Consider the following 24,969-nt stretch of genomic DNA (forward strand, 5'->3'; position numbering starts at 1 on the left):
GAGTCCGTACCCAGGGAAGGATTTTTTGAAACAAGGGCATTGAAGGAGACTAGTACCCAAAGCAGGACAGATGCTTAGTGCTGGAGGACTCAAGATAGGGTGATTGATGCTGAGCGATGATCAGCACGACGTCTTCCAATCCAGTTCCTCACGTGTTTAAATCAGACACATTTTAGAATGACACATTAGTTTTTTAAACAGAAAAGTTAAGTTTCAAGCATGTGGAAAATGAACTAGTGTGAATAAACTATTGTTCCCCAGTGAGAAAAGAATAACGGAATAATAGAAAACTAATTTGAGAAGTCAGAGAACATCAGTATAAGTACAGGTACTGGGATTTTGCCTACAGTGCTATTTCTTTAACTTGTCCCATTTTTTTTCTCCATTCTTTTAAATTAATTTTTTTTTAGTGGTCAACATTGTCAAAAGTGAGTGAATCTCTACACAGGAGACTTTCTCTAGAGAGAGGTGCAAAATTCTGGTTCTCAGAAAAAGTTGTTGCGTTATAATCAGTACACTGGGATTATATGAAACCAAAATGTATTTTATCTTATGTTTTATACTAATCTGATTGAAACAATGGATGCATCAAGCATATGAATGTCCATTGTGGCAGAAAAACAAAACTAAACCAGTGCCCAAGATAAATATTTTCCAGTTTTTTGAAAGTTTGATCGATTTTTTTTTTATTTTGACCCACTACATGTAATTGAAGTATTTCTTACTTTTACTAAATATAATCTACTGTATTTTAATCTGTTCTTTTTCATTTAAAAATATTCTTTTTGTAGCTTTAGTTCCCAGAGATAAAGAGCATGGAAGTTGTCATTCCAATTCTTATAAGTGCAACAGTCTTAAAAAACTGAGACTCCATAAACTTTCTTGGGCTCCTCAGAGAACTAAGGTCACAGAGCAAACTGATGCCCTGAGATGAGGAGAGACAGTTGAATCTAAGAGTCACAGCCAAGATCTACTTACGTGGAGGAGAAGGTGCTGGAGCCATAAACAGAAGGAAGAGGTAATTTTGATAAGTTCCGGGCACTGACTGTGAGCTGGAGCTAGAAAGAGAGTGAGAAAGTCCTGGAGACGGTAGTGTAGGTGGGCGCCTCCTACTTCTCTGGGTTTTACATCCAGGAGCCCCACCAGTCTCTCACCGTGAGGAACCAAGAAAGATACCCATAACAGAGGTCTAATCTGCAGGAGGAAAGCACAAATAGTGTTATGCCATCTAAAAGGAGATGTTTGCTCAGCTCCATCCCTCTAGCCTTCCTGTCTCACCTAATTGGGGATAAAAAGTTAAGAAATCCGTGTGATTATCACAGCTCAGGCACAGCAGCCCACTAATGGGCTGAGACTTAATCATAGCATTGTAAGACACTTCCTCTACAATCTACCACCACATCAATAGGATTCCAGTGTGACAGCGATGGATTATAGCTGAAAAAGCTGCTGAATGCAGACTTACCCTAAGAAGGAATCATTAGAGAAGTCCAAAGACAATGGTGGAGACAAAAACAAGAATAGGAGAGGAATTTTTTTTTTTTTTTTACACATTTTATTTTTCTCCTTTTTCTCCTTTTTCTCCCCAAAGCCCCCCGGTTCATAGTTGTATATTTCCTTGTGGGTCCTTCTAGTTGTGGCATGTGGGACGCTGCCTCAGCGTGGTCTGATGAGCAGTGCCATGTCCGCGCCCAGGATTCGAACCAACGAAACACTGGGCCGCCTGCAGCGGAGCGCGCAAACTTAACCACTCAGCCACGGGGCCAGCCCCTAGGAGAGGAATTTTTATCCTCTGGCATATACAACTATAGCAAATATTAAACACAGCCCTTCCTCAAGCCAGAGTAACATAAATCCTCACACTAAAGGCATATATTATTCAGTTCCTATTACCCTATACTTCACATTTGGTTTCAACAAAAAGTTACAAAGTGTGCCAAAAGGCAAGAAAAAAATGACATTCTCAAGAGACAAAGCATTTATCATAACAAGATCCAAATATGACATAGATGTTTGAATCGTCAAACAGAGAATTTTAAATCACTATGATTAATATGTTAAGGGATCTAATGGAAAATTATATGGGCCAGAAACTCAGATCTACATAAAGAAAGGAAGAGCTTCAAAGAAGAAATACATGAAGTTAATATTCTTGAAATTTTCTTATTCTTAATTGATCTAAGAGGTAATTGTTTAAATTAGTAATATAACAAGGTATTGGGTGATTGTAGCATAGAGATAAATTAAATGAGTGACAGCAACTTCAAAATGGATAGAAGGAACAAATTGGGGAAACGGTTATAACATATATACACTATACATGAATTGGCATAATCTACTTTCAAGTAAGTAGATTTAAATTAGTTAAAAACTTATATTGCCAATTCTAGGACAGCTACTAATTTTTTAATAACTATTATTAATATTCTAAGAGAGGAGACAAAATACAATAATTTTGAATGCTCAATTAAAACTAGAGAAGGCAAATGAAAAGGAAAAAAATGAACATATAAAATGAATAGAAAATAGTTATAAATGTAGGTATTAATCCAACTTTATTGGTACCTATTCTTTTGTGTCCTTTTTTATTGAGGTATAGTTGATATATAACATTATATTAGTTTCAAGTATACAGTATAACGATTCAATATTTGTATATATTGTAAAATAATCACCACAATATATCTAGTTAACATCTGTCATCATACAGTTACACATTTTTTTCTTGTGATAAGAGGTTTTTTTTTCTGATTTTTTTTTTTTTTATTTTCCCTTTTTCTCCCCAAAGCCCCCCGGTACATAGTTGTGTATTTTTAGTTGTGGGTCCTTCTAGTTGTGGCATGTGGAATGCCTCCTCAGCATGGCCTGACGAGCGGTGCCACGTCCGCGCCCAGGATTCGAACTGGTGAAACCCTGGGCCACCGAAGCAGAGCGCTCTAACTTAACCACTCAGGCAAAGGGCCAGCCCCCTTGTGATAAGAACTTTTAAGATTTACTCTCTTAGAAACTTTCAAATATGCAATACAATATTTTAACTATAGTCACTGCACTGTATATTATATCCCCATGACTTATTTACTGTATAACTGGAACCACCCCCCACCTCTGGCATCTCCCAATCTGCTCTCTGTATCTGTGAGCTTGCTTTTTTTTTTTTTCTAGATTCTCACATAAATCAGATCATACATTATGTATCTTTCTCTGTCTGACTTAATTCACTTAGTATAATGCCCTCAAGGTCCATCCGTGTTGTCTCCAATGGCAAGATTTCATTCTTTTTTTATGGTTGAATAATTTCCCCTTGTGTGTGTATATGTATGCCTGTGTGTGGTATGTATACATATACCACATTTTCTTTATCAACTCATCCATTGATGGACACTTAGGTTATTTCCATACCTTGGCTCTTGTGAATAATGCTGCAATGAAGATGGGAGTCCAGATATCTCTTCAAGATAGTGATTTTATTTTCTTTGGATATAGGCCCAGAAGTGCTAGATCATATGGTAGTTCTATTTTTAATTTTTTGAGGAACCTCCATACTTTTTTCCACAGTGGTTATACCAATTTATATTCTCACCAACAGTGTACAAGAGTTCCTTTCTCTCTACATCCTCACCAACACTTGTTATTTCTTGTCTTTTCCATAATAGACATTCTAACAGGTACAAGGTGATATCTCATTGAGGTTTTAATTTGCATTTCTCTAAAGATGAATGATGTTGAGCATCTTTTCATGTACCTGTTGGCCCTCTATATGTCTTTGGAAAAAGTCTATTCAGACCCTCTGCCCATTTTTTAATCAAATTACTTTTTCTATTGAGTTATGAGTTTTTAAAATATATTTTGGATGTTAATTGCTTACCAGATGTATGATTTGCAAATATTTTCTCTCATTCGATAGGGTGCCTTTTCGTTTTGTTGATGGTCTCCTTTGCTATGCAGAAGCTTTTTTAGTTTGATGCAGTCCCACTTGTTTATTTTTGGTTTTGTTGCCTTTGCTTTTAGAGTCAGATCCAAAAAGTCATCTCCAAGACCAATGTCAAGAAGCTTATCATCTGTGTTTTCTTTTAGGAGTTTTATGGTTTCAGGTTTTACATTCAAGTCTTTAATCCACTTTGAGTTAATTTTGTGTATGGTGTAAGATTGTTCTCCAGCTTCACCCTTTAGCATATAGCTGTTCAGTTTTCCCAACACCGTATATTGGAGAGTCTGTCCTTTCCCCATTGTACATATATTGCTCCTTTGTCATAAGCTAATTGACCATATATGTGTGGGTTTGTTTCTGGACTCTCTATTCTGTTCCACTGAACTATGTGTCTGTTTCTATGCTGATACCATATTGTTTTCATTACTATAGCTTTGTAATATAGTTAGAAATCAGAGACCGTGATGTTTCCAGCTTTTTCTTTCTTGAGATTGCTTTTGCTATTTGTGATCTGTTGTAGTTCCAAACAAATTTTTGGATTGTTTATTCTATTTCTGTGAAAAAAAAAAATGCCATTGAAATTTTGATAGGAATTGCATTGAATCTGTAGACTGCTCTGGGTAGTATGAAAATTTTAATAATATTAATTCATCCAGTGCATAAGCACAGAATATCTTTCACTTATTTGTGTCTTCAACTTTTTCATTAATGTCTTATAGTTATCAATGTACAGGTCTTTCACTTCCTTGGTTTAATTTATTCCTAGATAGTTTATTCTTTTTCATACAACTTAAATAGTATTGCTTTCTTAATTTCTTTCTGATTGTCTGTTATTAGTGTTTAGAAATGCAACTTATTTGGGTATATTAATTTTGCATCCTCCAAACTTTCTGAACTTGCTTATTAGTGCTAACAGTTTTTGGGGAGTCTTCAGGGTTTTCTATATATAATATCAAGCCATCTGCAAATACTGACAGTTTTACTTCTTCCTTCCTGATTTAGATGCCTTTTATTTCTTTTTCTTGCCTAATTGCCTGGCTAAGTCTTCCAATACTATGTGGAATAAAAGTGACAAGAATGGGCATCCTTGTCGTCTTCCTGACTTTAGAAGAACAGCTTTTGGATTTTCACTATTGAGTGTGAAACAATGAACATATTGAGTAGAAAATAGTTATAAAATAGTGTATATAAATCCAAGTAGATCAATAATCACTTTAAATGTGAATATTCTAAATATACCAATTAAAAGACAGATTGGCAAAGTGAATAAAAAAATAATATCCAACTATATGGTGTCTAAAAGAAACCCTCTTCAATATAAAGACTCAGACAGGTTAACAGCAAATGGATGGAGTTAGTTATGCCATACTAATGCAAATTAAAAAAAGAAAAAAAGCCAGAGTAGTTATTTAATTTTAGGCAACGAAAACTTCATTGCAAGGAAATTATAAAGGATAGAGTGGCATTACATAACAATAAAGAGGCCAGTTCTCCAAGAAGACATAACAATCCTAAATGTGTGTGAATCTAACAATAGATTGTCAAAATATGTGAGGCAAAACTGATAGAAGTGCAGTGAGAAATAGTCAAATCCACTGTTAAAGTTGATGACTTAAATATACCTCTTTTATTAATTGATAGATCAAGCCGGCAGAAAATCAGTAAGAATATATTTGACCTCAAGGGTGATATCAATCAACTTGACCAACTAATTGACACTTATTGAGTATTCCATTTGAAACAGCAGACTAAACATTCTTCTCAAGCTTCCATGGAACATTTGCAAAGATAGGTGACATGTGGTCAATAAAACACACCTTCACAATTTGGTAGTTTAGGAATCATACAATGTATGTTCTCAGACCACAGTGGAATTAAACTACAAATCAATAACTGAAAGATAGCTGGAAAATCCTCAAATATTTGGAGATTGAACACCACATTTGCAAATAACGTCTGGAACAAAGAACTCTCAAGATAAATTTTAAAAGTATTTTGAACTAAATAAAAATGAAATTTAAACATTTGAGATTTGTAGGAAGCACCAAGCTTGTAGGAAGCAACAAACACAATACTCAGAGGGAAATAGACTTTATAGCATTGAAGGCATTTATTAGGGAAGAAGAAAGATCTAAAATCAATAGCCTAGGCTTCTACTTTAGGAAACTAAAGAAATAAGAGTAATTTAATCCTAACATAAAAACATACACATTTGTAGCAGCTTATATATAATCATCCAAAACAAAGTAACCAAGATGTCCTTCAATAGGCGAATGGATAAACAAATTATGGTACATCCTTACAATGGAATGTTATTTAATGATTAGAAGAAATTAGCTATCAAGCTATGAAACACTAGATGAATCTTAAATGTGAACGAAGTGTGCAAAGAAATTGTGTGAAAGAAATCAGTCTGAAGAAGCTACAGAAATTTACCAGAAACTCAGGTGGAAGATAAAGAATTGAATCAAAGGGGAATTTTTGGGTGGTGAGCTTATTCTCTGTGTTACTGTAATTGTGGACACATGACACATGTATTTGATAAAATCCATAGAACTACAGAACAAGCATTGAAACTTAGTGTATGCAAATTTTAAAAAGTTACACACTTACAATGCTGAAGAATTCTTGCTGGAATAAAGAATATGACAAAATTATCTAATTGTATTTAAAGTGCATGAAATAAACTAAGCTAAGTGGGGAGGAGGGTTGCTGACCTAATTATCTTGGGGAATGAGTGGAGTCTGTAAGATTTAGAAATAAATTGTACATAAATTCTGTATTCTAGTTGATAAAATTGTTTCCCAAGGTAATATGTATTAATAGTTCTAATGCTGCTGTACATGTATATTGGAATTGAATAATTAAACAGATGTGGGTGGTAGGAGCCAGATTTCTCACTTTTGGAGTGAGAGGTTACAAACAAGCAAGGAGAGGAAGGTGGAATGATCCTTGTGGTAATGGATTAAAGTTGAAGGCATCAGTATAAACTGATGTATACTGATGATGTGTAGCTTTATATAGAGACAGATAGTAACATTTAGAAAAAAATGTTACTTTTACATACAGGGGTTAGTATACACTTATTTTTTCTGCTCTTGATCTGAAAAAGCCTAGAAGGACATCCAGTAGCACTAAGTGCATGTGGCACTCAGATCTCGGTTCTTAATACCATTCTCTAATAAAATGAACCAGGGCTCTTTAGAGAAATGGCTGATTCTATGACTGGAGTAAGACATGTATAAGATGAGCTTGGAACACCTTGTTTCACAAAGTAAGAATGTACTAAACACACGCACACACACACACATCAAAGGGACCCTGAAGCCAACTGAAAGAATGTCTGGTTGCCAAAGCTAACACACTTTGAATGATAAATAAATGAAGTAATGGATTATACGTAAAAGTATAAAACAAATATCCATGATTCCATTTTAATATAAATAGATATTTGATTAAACAAATCAGCTGTGGTTCTATACACTAACAATGAAGTAGCAGGAAGAGAAATTAAGAATACAATCCCATTTACAATTGCAAAAAGAACAAAATACTTAGGAATAAACTTAGCCAAAGAGATGAGAGATCTGTACACTGAAAACTATAAAACATTGTTGAAACAAATTGAAGACACAAAGAAATGGAAAGATATTCTGTGCTCTTGGATTAAAAGTCCATACTTCCTAAAGCAACCTACGCAGTCAATGCAATCCCTATCAGAGTTCCAACAACATATTGCACAGAAATAGAACAAAGAATCCTAAAATGTATGTGAAGCAAGAAAAGAGCCCGAGTAGCTAAAGGAATTCTAAGAAAAAAGAACAACGCTGGAGATATCACCCTCCCTGATTTCAAAATATTCTACAAAGCTGTAGTAACCAAAACAGCATGGTACTGGCACAAAAACAGACACACAGATTAATGGAACAGAATTGAGAGCCCAGAAATAAAACCACACATCTATGGACAGGTAATTTTTGACAAGGGAGCCATGAACATACAGTGAAGAAAGGAAAGTCTCTTTAATAAATTGTGTTGGGAAAAACTGGACAGCCACATTCCAAAGAATGAAAGTAGACCATTATCTTACACCATACACAAAAGTTAACTCAAAATGTATTAAAGACTTGAATGTAAGACTGAAACCATGAAAATTCTACAAGAAAACATAGGCAGTACCCTCTTTGACCCTGGCCTTAGCAGCATATTTTCAAGTACCATGTCTGATCAGGCAAGGGAAACAATAGAAAAAAAAAAAAAATGGGACTACATCAAACTTAAAACCTTCTGCACAGCAAAAGAAACCGTCAACAAAAGGAAAAGACAACCTAACAATTGGAAGAAGATATTTGCAAACCATATATTTGACAAGGGGCTAATATCCAAAATATAGAAAGAACTCATACACCTCAACAACAAAAACAACAAACAATGCAATTAAAAAATGGGCAAAAGATCTGAACAGATATTTCTCCAAAGAAGATATACAGATGGCCAACAGGCTCATGAAGACTGGTTTAACATCATTAGCTATCTGGGAAATGCAAATCAAAACTACAATGGAATGTCACCTCACTCCTGTCAGAATGGCTATAATTAACTAGACAGGAAACAAGTGTTGGAGAGGATGTGGAGAGAAGGGAACTCTGATACACTTCTGGTGGGAGTGGAAACTTGTGAAGCCACTATGGAAAACAGTATGGCGATTCCTCAAAAATTAAGAAGACTACCATACGATCCAGTTATTCCACTACTGGGTGTTTATCCAAAGAACATGAAGACACGAATGCATAAAGATACATGCACCCTATGTTCATTGCAGCATTATTCACAATAGCCAAGACTTGGAAGCAAATTATCAAGGGACGAATGTCTAAAAAAGATGTGGCATATACACACAATGGAAAGCTACTCAGCCATAAGAAACAGTGAAATCCGGCCATTTGTGACAACATGGATGGAGCTTGAGGGTATTATGCTGAGTGAAATAAGTCATAGGGAGAAAGTCAAATACCATATGATCTCACTGATAAGTAGAAGATAAAAACAACCATCAATCACATCAGGACAGAGATTGGATTTATGGGTTACCAGAGGGAAAGGCGGGAGGGAGGAGGGCGAAAGGGGTGACTAGGCACAGTTATGGATTGTAATTAGTCTTTGGGTGGTGAACATGATGTAATATACACAGAAATCAAAATACAATGATGTACACCTGCAATTTATATAATGTTATAAACCAATGTTACTGCAATAAAAAACAAAAAATAAAACAAATACAATGGGTGAGAATAGACAAATCTCCCATGTAGAAGAATTCCAAGTAATTTATGTAAAAATACCCCCTTGAGAATGTATAATACCCTACATCTTAAGTGTGGGCTGTGCAGGGTGATATCTTTCCAAAATATACAGTATGAGCAGGGTAGGGGTTAGAGTAAGTTTGCAGTGGAGAAACCTGACAGACACTACCTCAAGCCAGGTATTCAAGTCCAAATCAACAGTGATTAGTCATGTTGATAGTGTGTACCCTTGATATGATGTGATCAGAATAGCAGCTAATCTCTGTGGTCTTCCTCTCAAAACCCATAATCCCAGTCTAATTACAAAAAAACCATCAGACAAATCCCAGTTGAAGTCTATACTACAAAATACCTTACCAGTTGTCTTCAGAACTGTGAAGGTCAGCAAAAACAAGGAAAGTCTGAGAAACTGTCTTAGCCAAGAGGACCCTCAGGAAACGAAATGTAATGTGATATCTGGGATAGGATCCTGGAACAGAGCAAAGACATTAGGTAAAAGTAAGAAAATTTGAATAAAGCATAGACTTCATTGTATAATGTATCAATATTGGTTTATTAATTGTAACAAATTTACCATGCATTTGTAAGACATTAATAGAGGAAACTGGGTGTGGAATGTACAGGAACTCTCTACACTATCTTCTTGAATTATTTGTTAATCTAAAACTGTTCAAAAATAAAATGTAAAAAAAAATCCTTCTAGTAATCACTAAGTTGGTAATAGCAAACAATAGGACTTATGTGTCTTTCACTATTCTGTATACATGGAATACCATATCACATAAAATTAAACACAACAAAGCCATAGGGAGATCTTTTTTTTTTTTTTTTAGGGAGATCTTATTAATAATTCCATTATGTAATTGAGGAAATTGAGTCACAGAAATAAGTACCTTACCCAAAGTCACGGCAATTAAATAGAAGAGCCAAAACTCAAATCCAATTGGTCTGGCTCCAGGAGCCATGCTCTTAATGACTTTACTATTCTGTCTCTTGAAGAAATTGATCACTTGTTTCAATAAATGTGTTGAGTTTGAAAACATTGATCTAGAGAAACCCAAGGAACTAGACCCTCTGAGGTATGCCTGATAGGACAATGGGTGGTATCCCAGCAACCTCTGGGTCTGGTTCTCCTTCTAACATTCCTTATATCCTTTATTTTTTTTTAAATTAACCATGTATTATCCCCGCTGTCGTTTTTTTTTTAGTATTGTCACTTGAGTGAACATCTGTTGCCAATCTTTTTTTTCTTCTTCTTCTTCCCCTTGAAGCTCCCCAGGACAGAGTTGTATATTCTAGGTGTAGGTCCTTCTGTTTGTGCCGTGTGGGATGCTGCCTTAGCATGGCTTGATGAGTGGTGCTGTGTCCACCCCCAAGATCTGAACCAGCAAAACCCTGGGAGACTGAAGCAGGCATGGGAACTTAACCACTGGGCCACTGGGCAGCCCCTCTTTTGTCCTTTATTTTTCATCTCTTTCTATGTTTCCATATTCCCAGCCCTGTATTTCTGATCGCTTCCTCCCGTTTTCATTTCACTTCCTCATTTTTGTCACCTTAAACTTTCACACAACTGCTTTTTCTTTGTTTTAAAATTTATTTTATTTTAAAATTATTCTCTTTGCCTATAAACAAAAATATTGTTGAGATCTCTCAGTGGCTTGCTGTTAATCTCACTGGTAGCACTGAAGACTAATCCTAGAATTTGGTAGAAAAATAATTACTATAGAATTTGTCCTCTTAACCCATTCTACATTTCTACATTGCAAAGCTCCTTTTTGCCTAGAGCTTCCACATGCCCTGAATATTCACACTGCTAGTAGTCTTTATTAATAAAAACATGTAGGTGTTTTATCCGATCAAAAATGAAAGTAATCTCTTTACATGCAAATGACTATATGGAAGCATGAAAAAAATCCTAACATATCCTAAGGCCAAAAGAAGTGATGACAGAATATGCATTCAAATGATTTGGCCTATATTTTTAAATACTTTCATATTTCTGCAATTTAAGAAACAGTTCCAAGTGAGGTTAACAGGACCACTAGGATTTATAGTTATGTTTGCAAAATAACCCCTTAAAGTTCTTTAGGCCCATTTGAATAAAAATTCTTCTTCCTATTATACTACTAAATTGTGTCAGAACCATGTTAAGTCACTTATCATTGGTATATAGTTCAATATAGCAAGATTTTTCCATGGTTACATGGCCGCCAAATTGGCTTCAGCACTGTCGCTTTAGTGTTTTAAGCTCTACGCTTAGCCAATTTTTATGCCATAGTTTGGATGGCCTGCTATCAGTATGGTTTATTTCTTTAAGTAACCAAATTAGATCCAGCTTATTTTTATTCTGCACATCAATATATTGTAAAATAAATAAATACATTCATGTACTGATGCCAAGTCTGGACAAGGTTACAGGTTATCAATAAACGAAGCCGAAGTGTGTTAGCAGTTCTTTTCTTCTCCTCCTCCCCTCCTTCCCCTCATCTGCACTTACAAATGCCAACAAATAACACTCAGCAGCTATTTATGAAGGTCCTGCTGCCTATAAAATCAATCCAATTAGATCTTTTCCCATGAGCAAATTCCGTCAAATAATAATATCCTGTATGAAAATCAATGCATGAATCAACAAAGAATCATTGAATACCTCATAGAGTTGGCTATAAATACACGTAGATTATTTTCCTTCTGGTGATCTGAAAGGAAAGAGTTATTACTGGGGAGGCGGTCCTACATTTATGGGCTGTAACTTCAGCCGAGTTATAGAGCTGATAGCTTCTCAGCCGGAAATATCACTAGCTATGCTTGTGTTTCTAAGATGAGTGCCTACCTCTATCACTGTTTAATAGTGTTTAAACCTGTTAATGCATGTAGTCTGGTGAAATGAAGCAGCCGAAAATATGTTGAGTAGAAAAATAGTTTTTCTGGATGGGTCTGTCCCTGAAGTACAAGCTATGGAATTCATTTGGTCCTACCTTCAGTTCGAATTTTATGTATCAAATGGACAATCCAAAGGAGGCCTGTGTAATTCCCCAAGTGGACTGCCTTCCAGGAAGCCTTCCAGGGCTTGTTTACTGTAACTCAAGCAACTTTAGTTACTCTAGTAATTGAACCTTTTTTTTTCTTTCAACTTTTGAAGTGCTTCATTCTTGCACATATATTTTTCTTTTTCCCAGTCTCTTATTTAACTGGGAAAAAAGTCCTTCTTTTGTATATATGCAGAGTGCCTGCATTTTTTGGTGTTTACATCGTGTACCTTTAACTGTTCCTCTACAGAAGCAGACATTTCAATTGGCATCCTTAGCATCCTTTCTTCCTCCATCATCAGCCCTATTTTTTATTTGGTTATCTGTTTATCCACAACTCTTTGCTCATGTGGTCCAAGTGAGAAAGTTCCACTTCTCAGTACTTTGTTCCATGCATTGAGCTCTTGACTGATAGCGAATCAAATTTCTCTATACCCAGCTATTGGTTGAAGATTGAGCATATAATGCAAACCTGTCAAATCAGAATTACTCTCAGGAACTTTGTAGACATCATTGAAAAGTTGAACTTACCTTTATGATAACTTTCACTTTGAAGAGGCAGCAGCCATCTTACTCCTACAACAAGATATAAGTTTAGAGTCGCTTGGGAAAACCACTTAGTTCCCGGGAATGAAGCAAAATATAAGAAGTAATGATATTTCTCAGAAACGATGTAAAAACAATTTTCTTGTTAGCCCTGAATTCAGTCATGCTTGAAAGCCTTCCTAATCTCAGACTCTCTTATTACATAAGCCAGTAAAAACTTTTACCTCAAGCCATTTTAGGTTGCGATTTATTTCTCTCACAAATTAAAGAACCCTAATAACTACATGTAAATTTTCATATTTTTATCCTCAACTTTAAAATGAATAATAAACCATGTCCTATTTACTGCATAAAAATTTGAAAAATGTAAATTTGTTTTGTAAACAGTGAAACACTATAGAAAAGTAAAGCTTTACTATTATACTATAAAATAAATATTTACTGTTAGTATTACTTGTCTGCTCTCATCACTAGATTTTTAGATCCTAGGTAGAACTTCCTCTTTATTCAAACATAAGGCCGTCCTTCATAAAAGATGCTTATAGGGGCTGGCCTAGTGCCGCAACGGTTAAGTGCACACGTCCACCTCAGCGGCTTGGGCTTATCAGGTTCAGATCTTGGGTGTGGACATGGCACCGCGTGGCAAGCCATGCTGTGGTAGGCGTCCCACATATAAAGTAGAAGAAGATGGGCAGGGACGTTAGCTCAGGGCTGCCTTCCTCAGCAAAAGGAGGAGGATTTGCAGCAGTTTGCTCAGGTTAATCTTCCTCAAAAAAATAAATAAAACAGTTTCTTTAAAAAAAAATTTAAAAAATAAAAGATGCTTATAAATTTGATAGCATTTTGTTTTCCCTATTGCGTAGATATGAAAACTCAAGGATCAGAGAAATTATGTTGCTTGCCCAAAGCCACACTATTATTATGTGGTAGAATTAGACATCGTATACCAGCCTTTTATACTTTGAAATTAATTACTTTAAGTGGATTCACTAATACCTGTTGGGATAGTTGGCCACCCTATTGGGACAACCGACCTAATATGGAAGTAACCTACCATGGCATACACGTTGCACACATAGTTTTAGTTATCAGCTTGGACTTCACACCAAAAGCCAAGACTGACGCTTACTAATCTAAAGTCTGAGCTTTTGACAGTTGCCCCAACTGAGGTCAGAAACCCTACCAGTCAGACCTCTCTATATGCCCAGAAATGTGTCGAAGAGCATTCTTCCACACTTAGATTACTTCAAGTGTGTGACTGGATGGCTTGTGAGATGAATCTGTTTTCACTACCTTGACCGTGAAATTGAATCCTAAAAATCCAACGTGAAGGAGTATTTAGCAATGGCTTTAAAAAGAGGAAGGGAAAGAAAAATGGCAGCAAGGACTTCCTAACACTTATCTTTGTAGGGTGAAGAATGTCGGTCCAACATTGAAATCTATAATTCTACTCTCTTAAACAGAAATCATCAAACTTCAGTAAAATAAAGATACAAACACACTAATCCTAACACTCAGCGGAGTATCAGCAGTTTAGCAATAAGCGTGGGGGCCTCTGTGTGGGGACCAGCCTGATACTCTCAATGACAGTATTCCTAGGAGAACCCCCAAGAAAAGCAGGCCAAGATCGTCTTTGCTACAGGAGGCTTCAGACCATAGGACTTGGTATCTTCTGCATACGGAAAAGAAAAGTATTCCTTTCCTTATCCTGAGGCAAACTTGCCACCTGAGGCAAACCTCAATTACCAGTGTTGCAAAGGCTGGCTTTGTACTAGAGAATAAAATGGGGGAGATCGAGGGCTTCTCTGCAAGCCAGTTCATTAGGGAAAATGAAGATGGTTGTGACAAATGGAAGGAAGATCTCAGAAACAGAGGAGAGGAGGGAGGAAAAACAAAAATAGGCACAATAAATAAGTAAAAACCAGTGTTAAACTGTTAATGCATGGAAGAAATTGATACAGGAAAGACAGAGAAAATATTCAGTTGCGTTAAGACTAAACATTAGTTATAAGTTTATTCCCATGAGAAGTTAAGCTCATGTTTTATAGCTCAGAGCCAGTCTCTGTCATAGTGCTGGCAGTTAGCCTGGGTGATGATGAATCACAGGGTTTCTGTCTAGGAATCCACAGGCTTAGGTGGGAACAAGACATATAAATAAACAAATTCCACTAAAATAAGATAAAAGTATGTAGTGTTCACAGGGAGCTCTTGAGTACCTATGTGAACCGACATCTTCAAGGCTACGGATCTCTACAAGACCTGAACCGGCATGTTTTCTTATGTCTCTATACATTTTCACACACCTAAAACACACCCCCATACTTGCTGAAACAACAGATTTAGGACCACAGTTTTCTTCATTTTAACACATAGCAAACTGGAAATTTAAAGGAAAATTGAAACAGCAAAAATCTGCATCTTGCAGCTATCAAAGAGGGGGACATTGCTCTTTCCTAGAAGTGAGCCATTCAAATAGAGGTGTATACATTTGTGAAAGATAAGAATCAAACATACTGAGAGGTAGAGGACCCTCTTAGTATTAGGACCACGTGTAGTTCTAGGAAGTTACAGACTCCTAATTACCTAGCCATATTTATTATTACGACTGTGATTAGTTTTATGATATCAGTTATTTTTATCTTCCCCTGCTAGAGTGCAGGAAGCCATCTTTATCTGTTTTGTCTACTTATGTCTGCCAAATGTCCAGAACAATACCTGGACATGCAGGCACTCAGAAAAAATTATTGAATAAATTAGTACATTGAGGGTGGAAACACGGCAAATATTAAAGAAAAAGTGTTTATATGTTTATGTACATACGTGTTACTTGCACACATCTACACACAGGGACCCCGAAACAAGGGGAAAATATGGTTGGCTTTCATTTTTCAAATATAAAAAGTAAAAGTTGGTTGAGGATATTGGGAGACAAAAAAGAAAAAGTTTAACCTTTTTATTCATATTACTTAAAGACGAATGTAATTAACTTTGTCTCTAGAATTTCTGTGTAAATTTAATAAGATTACTTTTCTCAGTTGTACTCTTTGCCTACCCTCACTCTCTCCTCCCTCTCAATTTTGTCCCTGTGTACTTCGTGGTCATACCATTGCAAATTAACAACCAGGAAGGTGCGTTCCATTTTATTCAGCTGCTGATGGAAAAATTTAAACACTTTAGCATAGCATTCCAGATTTTTCCAAATTTAATCCCAACCTTATATTAAAATATATCAAATTTTAACCTAGAGAAAAATACTATTCCAAATATAGATGGTATATTGTTCTCGATTGCAAATATATCTTGCACATTTTGTTATCTCTCCTTTTATCTCCCACTATAGCGCATTCCGGATCTATTTTCTCCATTACCATTGACTAAAGAATTGTTCTAAATGCCCATTTTAAGGATCCTCACATAACATTGAGTGTTGTACAAAGAAATATAATGCAGTCTTTGCTCTAAATGTTGACTTGTCTTTCATCGGTGGTCTTTTTAGGGCTTAACAAAAATTATTCTCTCCTTATACTAGTAGGATTTAAATGAGCTCTAACAGAATGCTGAGGCAGTTCATTAGAGCCAGGGGGCCTGTCTTAGTGAAGTTTGAGAGGTGACAAATATCTACAACCAACAGGACGTCAAGCCATTATGTATCTTTGCACTTAATGGTAGATTCTCAAAAGAACTAGACTGGACATATCACATTGCAGAAGACCTGGGTGGACTTCTCTTTGTTTCACTGACAGCAAGGAGAAGCAAGAATAAAATGAATCCAAAGAGTCAGGATTTCTTCTAGCCTCAATTTATCTACAAAGTTTAGCAAGCAGCTCTGCAAAATAAATAGATAAATAATTTTTCACATGATGATAATGATGATGAAAATAACTATTATTTATTGAGTACTTACACACCCCATACATTTTTTTAATAATGATCTCATTTAAACCTTGAAGCATCCTTCTGAGGTAGGTGTTATTTTCATCTTCACTTTTTAAATGAGGAATTTAAAATTAACAAGATTAAATTACAAGAAACAGACATTCACTGTGTTTGTACTGTGACAGGTACTATACTAATTGCTTTACACACATACATTATCTCGTCTAAACCTAATAACAGTTCCATCAGGTGGGTTCTGCTTTTATTCCCATTTGTCAAGGAAGAAACATACACAAACACACACACACACAAGTAAGGGAACTTGCCAAGGTCACACGTCTAATATTAGGGGAAAACTCAAATCCAGTTGTGTCCCATTCTATAAAGTCAATTATTAGGCACTTCATTATGCCTTTCACTGATTTTTTATTAAGATGTGTCAAACAGATTTGGTATCAAATAGAACTGACGTTGAAATTTAGCTCTGAAATGGAGCAGCTGTCATTTTAACCTTCCAGAAACTCAGTTTCTTCTATAAAATAAAAATATCTAGCTCATAGGGTTGTTTGAGGTTTACATGAGATACTGACATGTAAAATAGTTAACATAGGGCTTGGTACATAGTAAATACTCCATAAATAGTAGTTGCTATTATTATTTTTAAGTATTAGACCCACTATTAATAAATATAAATATTAAAAGTTGCTTGATACTAGTGAAGAAAAATTGTCACCATATTCTGAAAGAAAATAAAATCTTTGAAAGATAATAATTATAAATCTCATATCTGTATAACAGTGCTGTAGAGTGTACACATTGGTGTCAGACAATTTGTTTTCCTACTTGAGTCTAATTGTTTTGCCCTGGATTAGGTAAAGCAGAGTCTGCGCCTTCTCTACCACATGGGAAAAACAGAGGTTCTGAGAGATTAGTGTCAAGGCAAAAAGTGACTAGCGGTTGAGCTGGGACTGTTCCAATCAAGTCTCATTACCTAGCCATAGTTACCCCTATCTCATGTACAGAGCACTAGACTAGACATCAACCAACTGGTTTTATATATAATTGAAATTCTAAGTACAAAATCATTTTTCATACTTATGTATTACTTTCACAATATGAAAACATATATACAAATGCCAGTTCTCATCAAGAAGCAGACTGTGTAGCACTAATACAATTTTATGTATGTTCATTCTAAAGATCATATTCACTGCTATTTAGGAAAATAAATTTAGCACTACCATAAAGGAAGCAGAAAAATGTAAACATTTAAAAATAGGCGAGATCTGTGAAAAGCATTATGGTCACAGGGAGTTGATTTTCTTTCATTTAACTAAGTCAGTGAAATCAAGAGGAAATACTTGAGTCTGGAGAAAAATGCATAATAAATAGCATAAATATACTTGATTTTAAGAAGTAAGAGCTATTTTCCTTGAACAAATATTGTTACATGGAATAGGAAATCAAAATCAATTATATAAAAAGACATTCCTAGTTTAAAATATGAAGCTTAAGTATAATTTTATACACATAAATAAAAATATCATTAAAAGACATTACTTTAAAAAGTTCATATGAAAAATAAAAAGTAGAAATCAATATAGTCTTTCCCAAACTAAAAACCAACAAAACCCTCTATATGAGGCTCTTTTGAAGAAGAAATGTTAGTGCTTAACAATTTCTGAACCCCAATATTGGGGAAAGGTGGGAAAGGGACTCAAAATATAGAAGGGGAAAGAAACTGGCAGTTATTAAAAAGAAAATAAAAGTAACACGAAAACGTCTACTAAACGTGTTAGACAATAACAAGAATATGCCTTTTCTTTTTGTTAGATTAACTGATAGAAAATTGTCACTTGACATTTTCTTGTTGCCACCTAATCTATTCCAAATATTCATCCTAGGATTAATTGGCCTCTACTAGATTCACAAAATAGAAGCATTCAAGAAGGAATTCCTCTACTCTCTACAATGCTTCTACCTCTACTCAAATGTTCTTCCTTTCCTTTTATTTCAGGAGAATTCTATTGATCCTCTTCCCTCAGACCTCCTCTGGATATCCTTTTATGTTTCGTGTAATTTTATTGTACATGTAATTTCTCATTTGTTCTTAGCTTTTGCTCAGCTTAACGTTATACTCAAATCTCTTTCATGAGAAGACATGGTCTTTACTTTCTTATCACCCTATCAAGGAGCTCCGTGGACTTAGATACTGTAGTATGAAGTAATGATCAGAGGATTATTCCTTAAATATTCTGGAATATGTAATAATAATAGTTGATTAATCATCCCATATGTGTTGTTTACAGGTGTATACACTTTCAACCTACCCTTTAATTCTCAGAAAAATTTATGAAATTTAATTTTGTCTTATGTTTGGGACTTAGGTTAGATTTTATTTAAATACGTTATTCAAAATGCATTACTTAAAAATGCCTAATTGACAATGGAGACAAGAAAGTCTATTTGATAAACAGGCTAGAACAACTGCACATCCACATGCACAGAAGAAAAAAAATCTAGATACTGACCTTACATCCTTCCCCAAAACTAACTCAATATGGATTTTAGACTAAATCAAAACTCAAAACTATAAAATTCTTGGAAAATAACATAGGAGGAAAACTAGATGATCTTGGGTATGACGATGCCTTTTTGATAAAATACCAAACATTGATAAACTGTACTTCGTTAAAATTAAAAACTTCTGCTCTGTAAAAGACAGTCAAGAGAATTAGAAAACAAGCCACAGACTGGGAGGAAAAAATTGCAAAAGACATATCTGATAAAGGACTGTTATAAAAAAATATGCACATACATCTTAAAACTCAACAACAAGAAAACAAACAACCCAATTGAAAAATAGACCACAGACCTTAACAGACATCTCACCAAAGAAGATGTACACATGGCAAAATAGTCAAAAGATGCCCCACATCATTTGTCATCAGGGAAACGCAAATTAAAACAATGAGATATAACTACATAAAGGCCCAAATCCAGAGCACTGATGACCCTAAATGTTGAAAAGGATGTGGTGCAACCGGAACTCTCATCCACAATGAGAACTCTCATCAACAGGTCTCACTGTTGGTGGGAACAACCACTTTGGAAGACAGTTTGGTGGTCACTTACAAAACAAAACATCCCCTTACTGTACTATCTAGCAGTTGTGCTTCTTGTTATTTGCCTAAAGAAATCAAAAACTTATGTTCACACGAAAAACTAGGCACCCATGTTTATAACAGCTTTATTTAGAATTGTCAAAACTCGGAAGCAACCAAGATGCCCTTCGGTAGGTGAACGCATAAAGCAACTGTGACACTTCCGGACAATGGAATATTATTCACACTAAAAAGAAACGATTTACTAGGCCATGAAAAGACAGGAGAGAAGCTTAAGTGAATATATCTAAGTAACAGAAGCAAATCTGAAAAGGGCACACATTGTATGATATGAACCATATGACATTCTAAAAAGGCAAAACCATGAAGGGAATAAAAATATCAGTAGTTGGAGGGCAGGGGTGGGTGAAGGGAAGAGAGGAATAGGTGGAGCACAGGATTTTTAGGGCAGTGAAAATACTCTATGTGATGTTATAGTCATGGATATGTCATTATACTTTTGTCCATATCCACAGAATGGACAACACCAAGAGTGAACTGTCAGGTAAACTATGGACTTTGGGTGATCATGATGTGGCAATGTAGGTCCATCTTTGGCAAAAAAAAAAAAAGTGCCATTTGGGTGAATAATGTTGATATGGGGGAGTCTATGTATGTGTGGGGACAGGGAATATCTGAGAAGTCTCTGAACCTTCCTCTCAATTTTGTTGCAAACCTAAAACTGCTCTAAGAAAAATTATTTTAAAACCCTGCATTTTTAGAAATATACACGTTAAACAAGTTTTAAAATTGTACTAAATAGAATTGTTACGTCATAATTTTGTATATTTCTTTTTTTTATGACTAGCTTAATTGGGCCATGGTGACAGAGTTTGAGAGATACTTGGAAATAAGAAAACAGCAATAAAAACAAGAGTTACAACCACAATTGACATGCCTTTGAATCCTGAATGAGAAAGAAAGGAAAGCTAGAATATAGCCAATAGGCTGGTAGGAAACAGATTGGTCCAGAAACAAAAAGTCTCTATGAGGTTGAAATATTGATGTATTTAAAAGGAGAAACTGAGAGCTAAAATAGAAGAATATGAGATCAGATCATGAAATTTTGTGGTTTAAAATATCGGTTATTTCTGGATTATGACAAAGTTTGGGGTTATAGCCATAAAGTATATGAGGATATATGTGGTATAGAACTTAAAGCCATTGGGTTTGAAGAGGAGAAACAGTTATAAAACATGTGGATTAAATATTAGCTACAGAAGATAGTTATTACTAGGATAATGGTGGGACTCAGTATGGCCACAAAGCCAGTGACTAAATCTTCAGCAACTAACCAAGAATGCTGATAACAAAGAGTAGAAATTTTTAGTAGAAAATATTATAACCAAATGATCTGAATTCAATAGTTTTTATTCAAGAATGAAAGATTAATAGTTTTAAATAGTAACTATCATAAGAAAAAAATCTACAATCCTCTTCTTGATGGCTTCGTTGCTGCCATCAAGGTATAATGGCTAGGAGACTATCAACATGAACTTGAAGGGACTACAGGGGAGGCCACGGATTCTGCAGAAACTAGGATTTGTATAAGGAAAGGAACACCTAGACTGAAACAATATTCACTGAAGTTGATTTGCTTGCTGTGAAGCCAGCTTACAAATCAAAAAGTATGGATTTGGCAGAAAAGACAGAAGTGGAAGTATGAGTTAGAGGAATATTGGATACTATTTCCAAGAGAATAGATTGTTAAACTGTTTCAGCCTCTCAAAGTAGTGAAAATTGACAGAGATAAGAAGTGTGTTGCAATTAGCTGATATCAAGATACTTATAGGAACTTTGTGCAAAAGTCCATCCAAGCTGGTAGTAACACATCCAGAAGCATTTGGTGCTGTTTGAGCATAAATAATATTCTGTATTTGTTAACCAGCTGCCCACACTTCCATGTAAAAGTTTTACTGGAAAAAAAAATAGAGGTGAATCTCCCATTAACTTTTCTTCCAGGGAAAAAGACATTTATTCCAAAGACAGAAAGTGCCCGGAGAATAATGATTAATTCTTTTAAAATTTTTTATCTAAAAGACATCCTTAAAAAAAATTTCAAAATTAGAGGCTGGCCCTGTGGCCAAGTGGTTAAGTTCGCCTGCTCCGCTGCAGGCGGTCCAGTGTTTCGTTGGTTTGAATCCTGGGCGCCGACATGGCACTGCTCATCAAACCACGCTGAGGCAGTGTCCCACATGCCACAACTAGAAGGACCCACAATGAAGAATATACAACTGTGTACTGGGGGGGCTTTGGAGAGAAAAAGGAAAAAATAAAATCTTAAAAAAAGAAAAAAACATTTCAAAATTATTTTTTAGGAGGAAGCATATTTTTCTTTATCATTTTCACGCTTCCACATCTGTTTTAAAATACTGACTTCTCTACTATTCCTGTAAATCACCCAGAAGCAGCTTATATTTGTGCGACTCTAAGCTACATATGTTTCTCATTATTGAATAGTACCCTTGATCTGACTTTTTGTGATAAGGCTAAATTGAATTGATGTGATAAAAACATACTTCTTACTGGAAATATTCATTATTCATAGACTGCATTCCAATATCATGCATCAAATAAATGTGAAAACAAGTGCTGAATTCCACACAAGGCAATTTTGGGGAAAACAACATTCATAGTATCAGTATTGTTGATAATTGGAAATATCAGAAGTTTTAAAGGATGGATATTGTTCTTCTTTCCCCAATGCTGTTTAATTAGTTCTCATAGGCATCATTTTATAAGGCCACAGAAGTTTAGAATGGGATAGACATAGACTCTTCAGTCAGGCAGTCTTGACTCTTCTTGACTCTGTCATTGATTGGCATTAAATGGGTGGTATTTAGCTGTCAGGCATCAGAGACTGGACTGTTATCTATTGCACTATACACCTTCTCATAGTATCAACTCACATGGATTGAATGAGCATTAAATCAAATATTTACCTTTCTTATCCTCTCCCTTAATTGTACTGTATAGGACACTGAAGTTATTTTTGCAGAGTCTTATAAGTATCAGGAGGCAGAATCAAGATTAAAACAAACAAACAAAAGCAAAACCCACTTTCTTAACTTCACATCTAATGCCCTTTCCAATATAATATAGTTTTCTCATCTTTGAGAACATGTTTAAGTGTAATTGCTTTACTTGAGAAAGTAAAAAGACTGTTGGTGAGGGCTATAATCATTCAGTTTTTAGTCCTGGAAAAGTTTTTTAATAGTAGAAGAAATTAGCAATCTTGAGAATGGTATTGTGCTTACTTTGCAGTTTCATAGCAATTATATGTATATGACAAAAATCAGTCAATGTCTCATTCTTCTCTTTTAACTTTATATGTTTTAAATATCCAGGAATTAAAGAGGTATGTTCTTGCTGTTGCTAAGATTTAAAGATCATCTGTTGAAATGATTACTCATTAGTTTATTCATGCACTAATTTATTAAAAAATTTTTTATTTTATTTTTTAATAAAGATTCTATATATTTAAGATGGACAACATGATTTTGATATACATATTCATAGTGAAATGGTTACTACAGTCAAGCTAATTAACATTTCATATCCTCACATATTTATCAGTGTGTGTGTGTGCGTGCATGTGTATTGAGAGCACTGGAAATCTACTCTCAGCAAGTTTCCAGTATTCCATACAGTATTAACTATAGTCATCATGCTGTACGCTAGAGCTCTAGACCTATTCATCTTACATCACAGTAAATTTATACACTTTGGCAATTTTTCCCCATTTCCCCCACCTCCCTGCCTCCCCCGTTCTACTCTGCTTCTATGTATTTAAGGAGATTCTGCTATTTGCAAAAACATGAATGAACCTGGAAGAAGTTATGCTAAGTGAAATAAGCCAGACACAAGAAGAAAACTGCATGATCTCACTTGTCTGTGAAATCTACAAAAGTATATATTTTTGATCCAAAACTAAATTAGTGCTATGATAAGACAAAGATCCTGATTTCAAAAATAGATAGTAAAAAAATTGTAAGAATATATATGTATACTTAAGAAACATTTATGCCCATTACAAATATAGTTTGTTTTCTATTCTTTTCTAGGTGTCTAGGATCTAAATCCTTTCATTTATTTCTTTTCTTACTCCTTGGAATAGTAGGAAAGTGAAATATTGCCAAGACTATTTTCTCTATCTTCCTACAAACAGTGTCCCTTGGCCTGTCTCCTAGCTACAGTTTCTCCAGATTCCAAACCATCTTGTTTTCTCTCCTATAACAATAACCTGAATTTACACTTTGATAAATATCCTTTAGAAATGGGATTAACAGACTAATAGGGATTCCTGCCCCAGAATACAATTAACTACTTTAATATCTTGAATTTTAAAAAGATCCTTTATTGAGTGTAATCAGAGAAATTTCAAGCTCTATTATCATATGATGACAACCTTTTGAGAACCCACTAGGTTACAGGCATATGTTTCTGAAGATGAGCTAGTCATATTTTTAAGAGTTAATCATCAAAATGGTCCTGCATTGCTTCATCTCCAATTAGATGCAGACTTTCCTCTCCATGGAGAGGATACAATTTCCACTCAGTTCTATTTCCTTTAGAGATAATAAAGAATAAAGAATCTCTCTTCTGAAATTTTAAACTCATGGGTTCAATTCCAACTATATGATTGTCACTTTCTGTCTGGTAAAGACATTTATGCTGCAAAGTTACAGGAATTTTAAACATATAATTAATTTGTGAAATGCTGCTTGGATGCACACACCTTGACTAATTTCATAAAGTTAGTCTGAAAATTTCATTTGCCTTGACACCATTTCAGGACTCATTGCTAATGTGCTGTCATGAGTATATGGAGATAGTACATCAGAGCCTGTAGCAGCTCTGCACTGGTGGTGGGGGTTTTACCACACACCTCGCATTGGCAAAGAATATCTATTGATTCATTCTTAGTCTCCATCCTGGTCTCTTTTGTGTTGAACATTAACTATTTAACATGCAGTTCATTAGATGTATTATCATTTTTTTATTTTTAAAAATATATGTGGGGCCAGCCCCCATGGCCTAGTGGTAAGTTCACCTGTGCTCTGCTTCAGTGGCCTGAGTTCTACTCTTGGTCACAGACCTACACCACAAATCAGCAGCCATGA

The sequence above is a fragment of the Equus przewalskii genome, chromosome 3, assembly GCF_037783145.1.
Source record: "Equus przewalskii isolate Varuska chromosome 3, EquPr2, whole genome shotgun sequence".
Taxonomy (NCBI): Eukaryota; Metazoa; Chordata; class Mammalia; order Perissodactyla; family Equidae; genus Equus; species Equus przewalskii.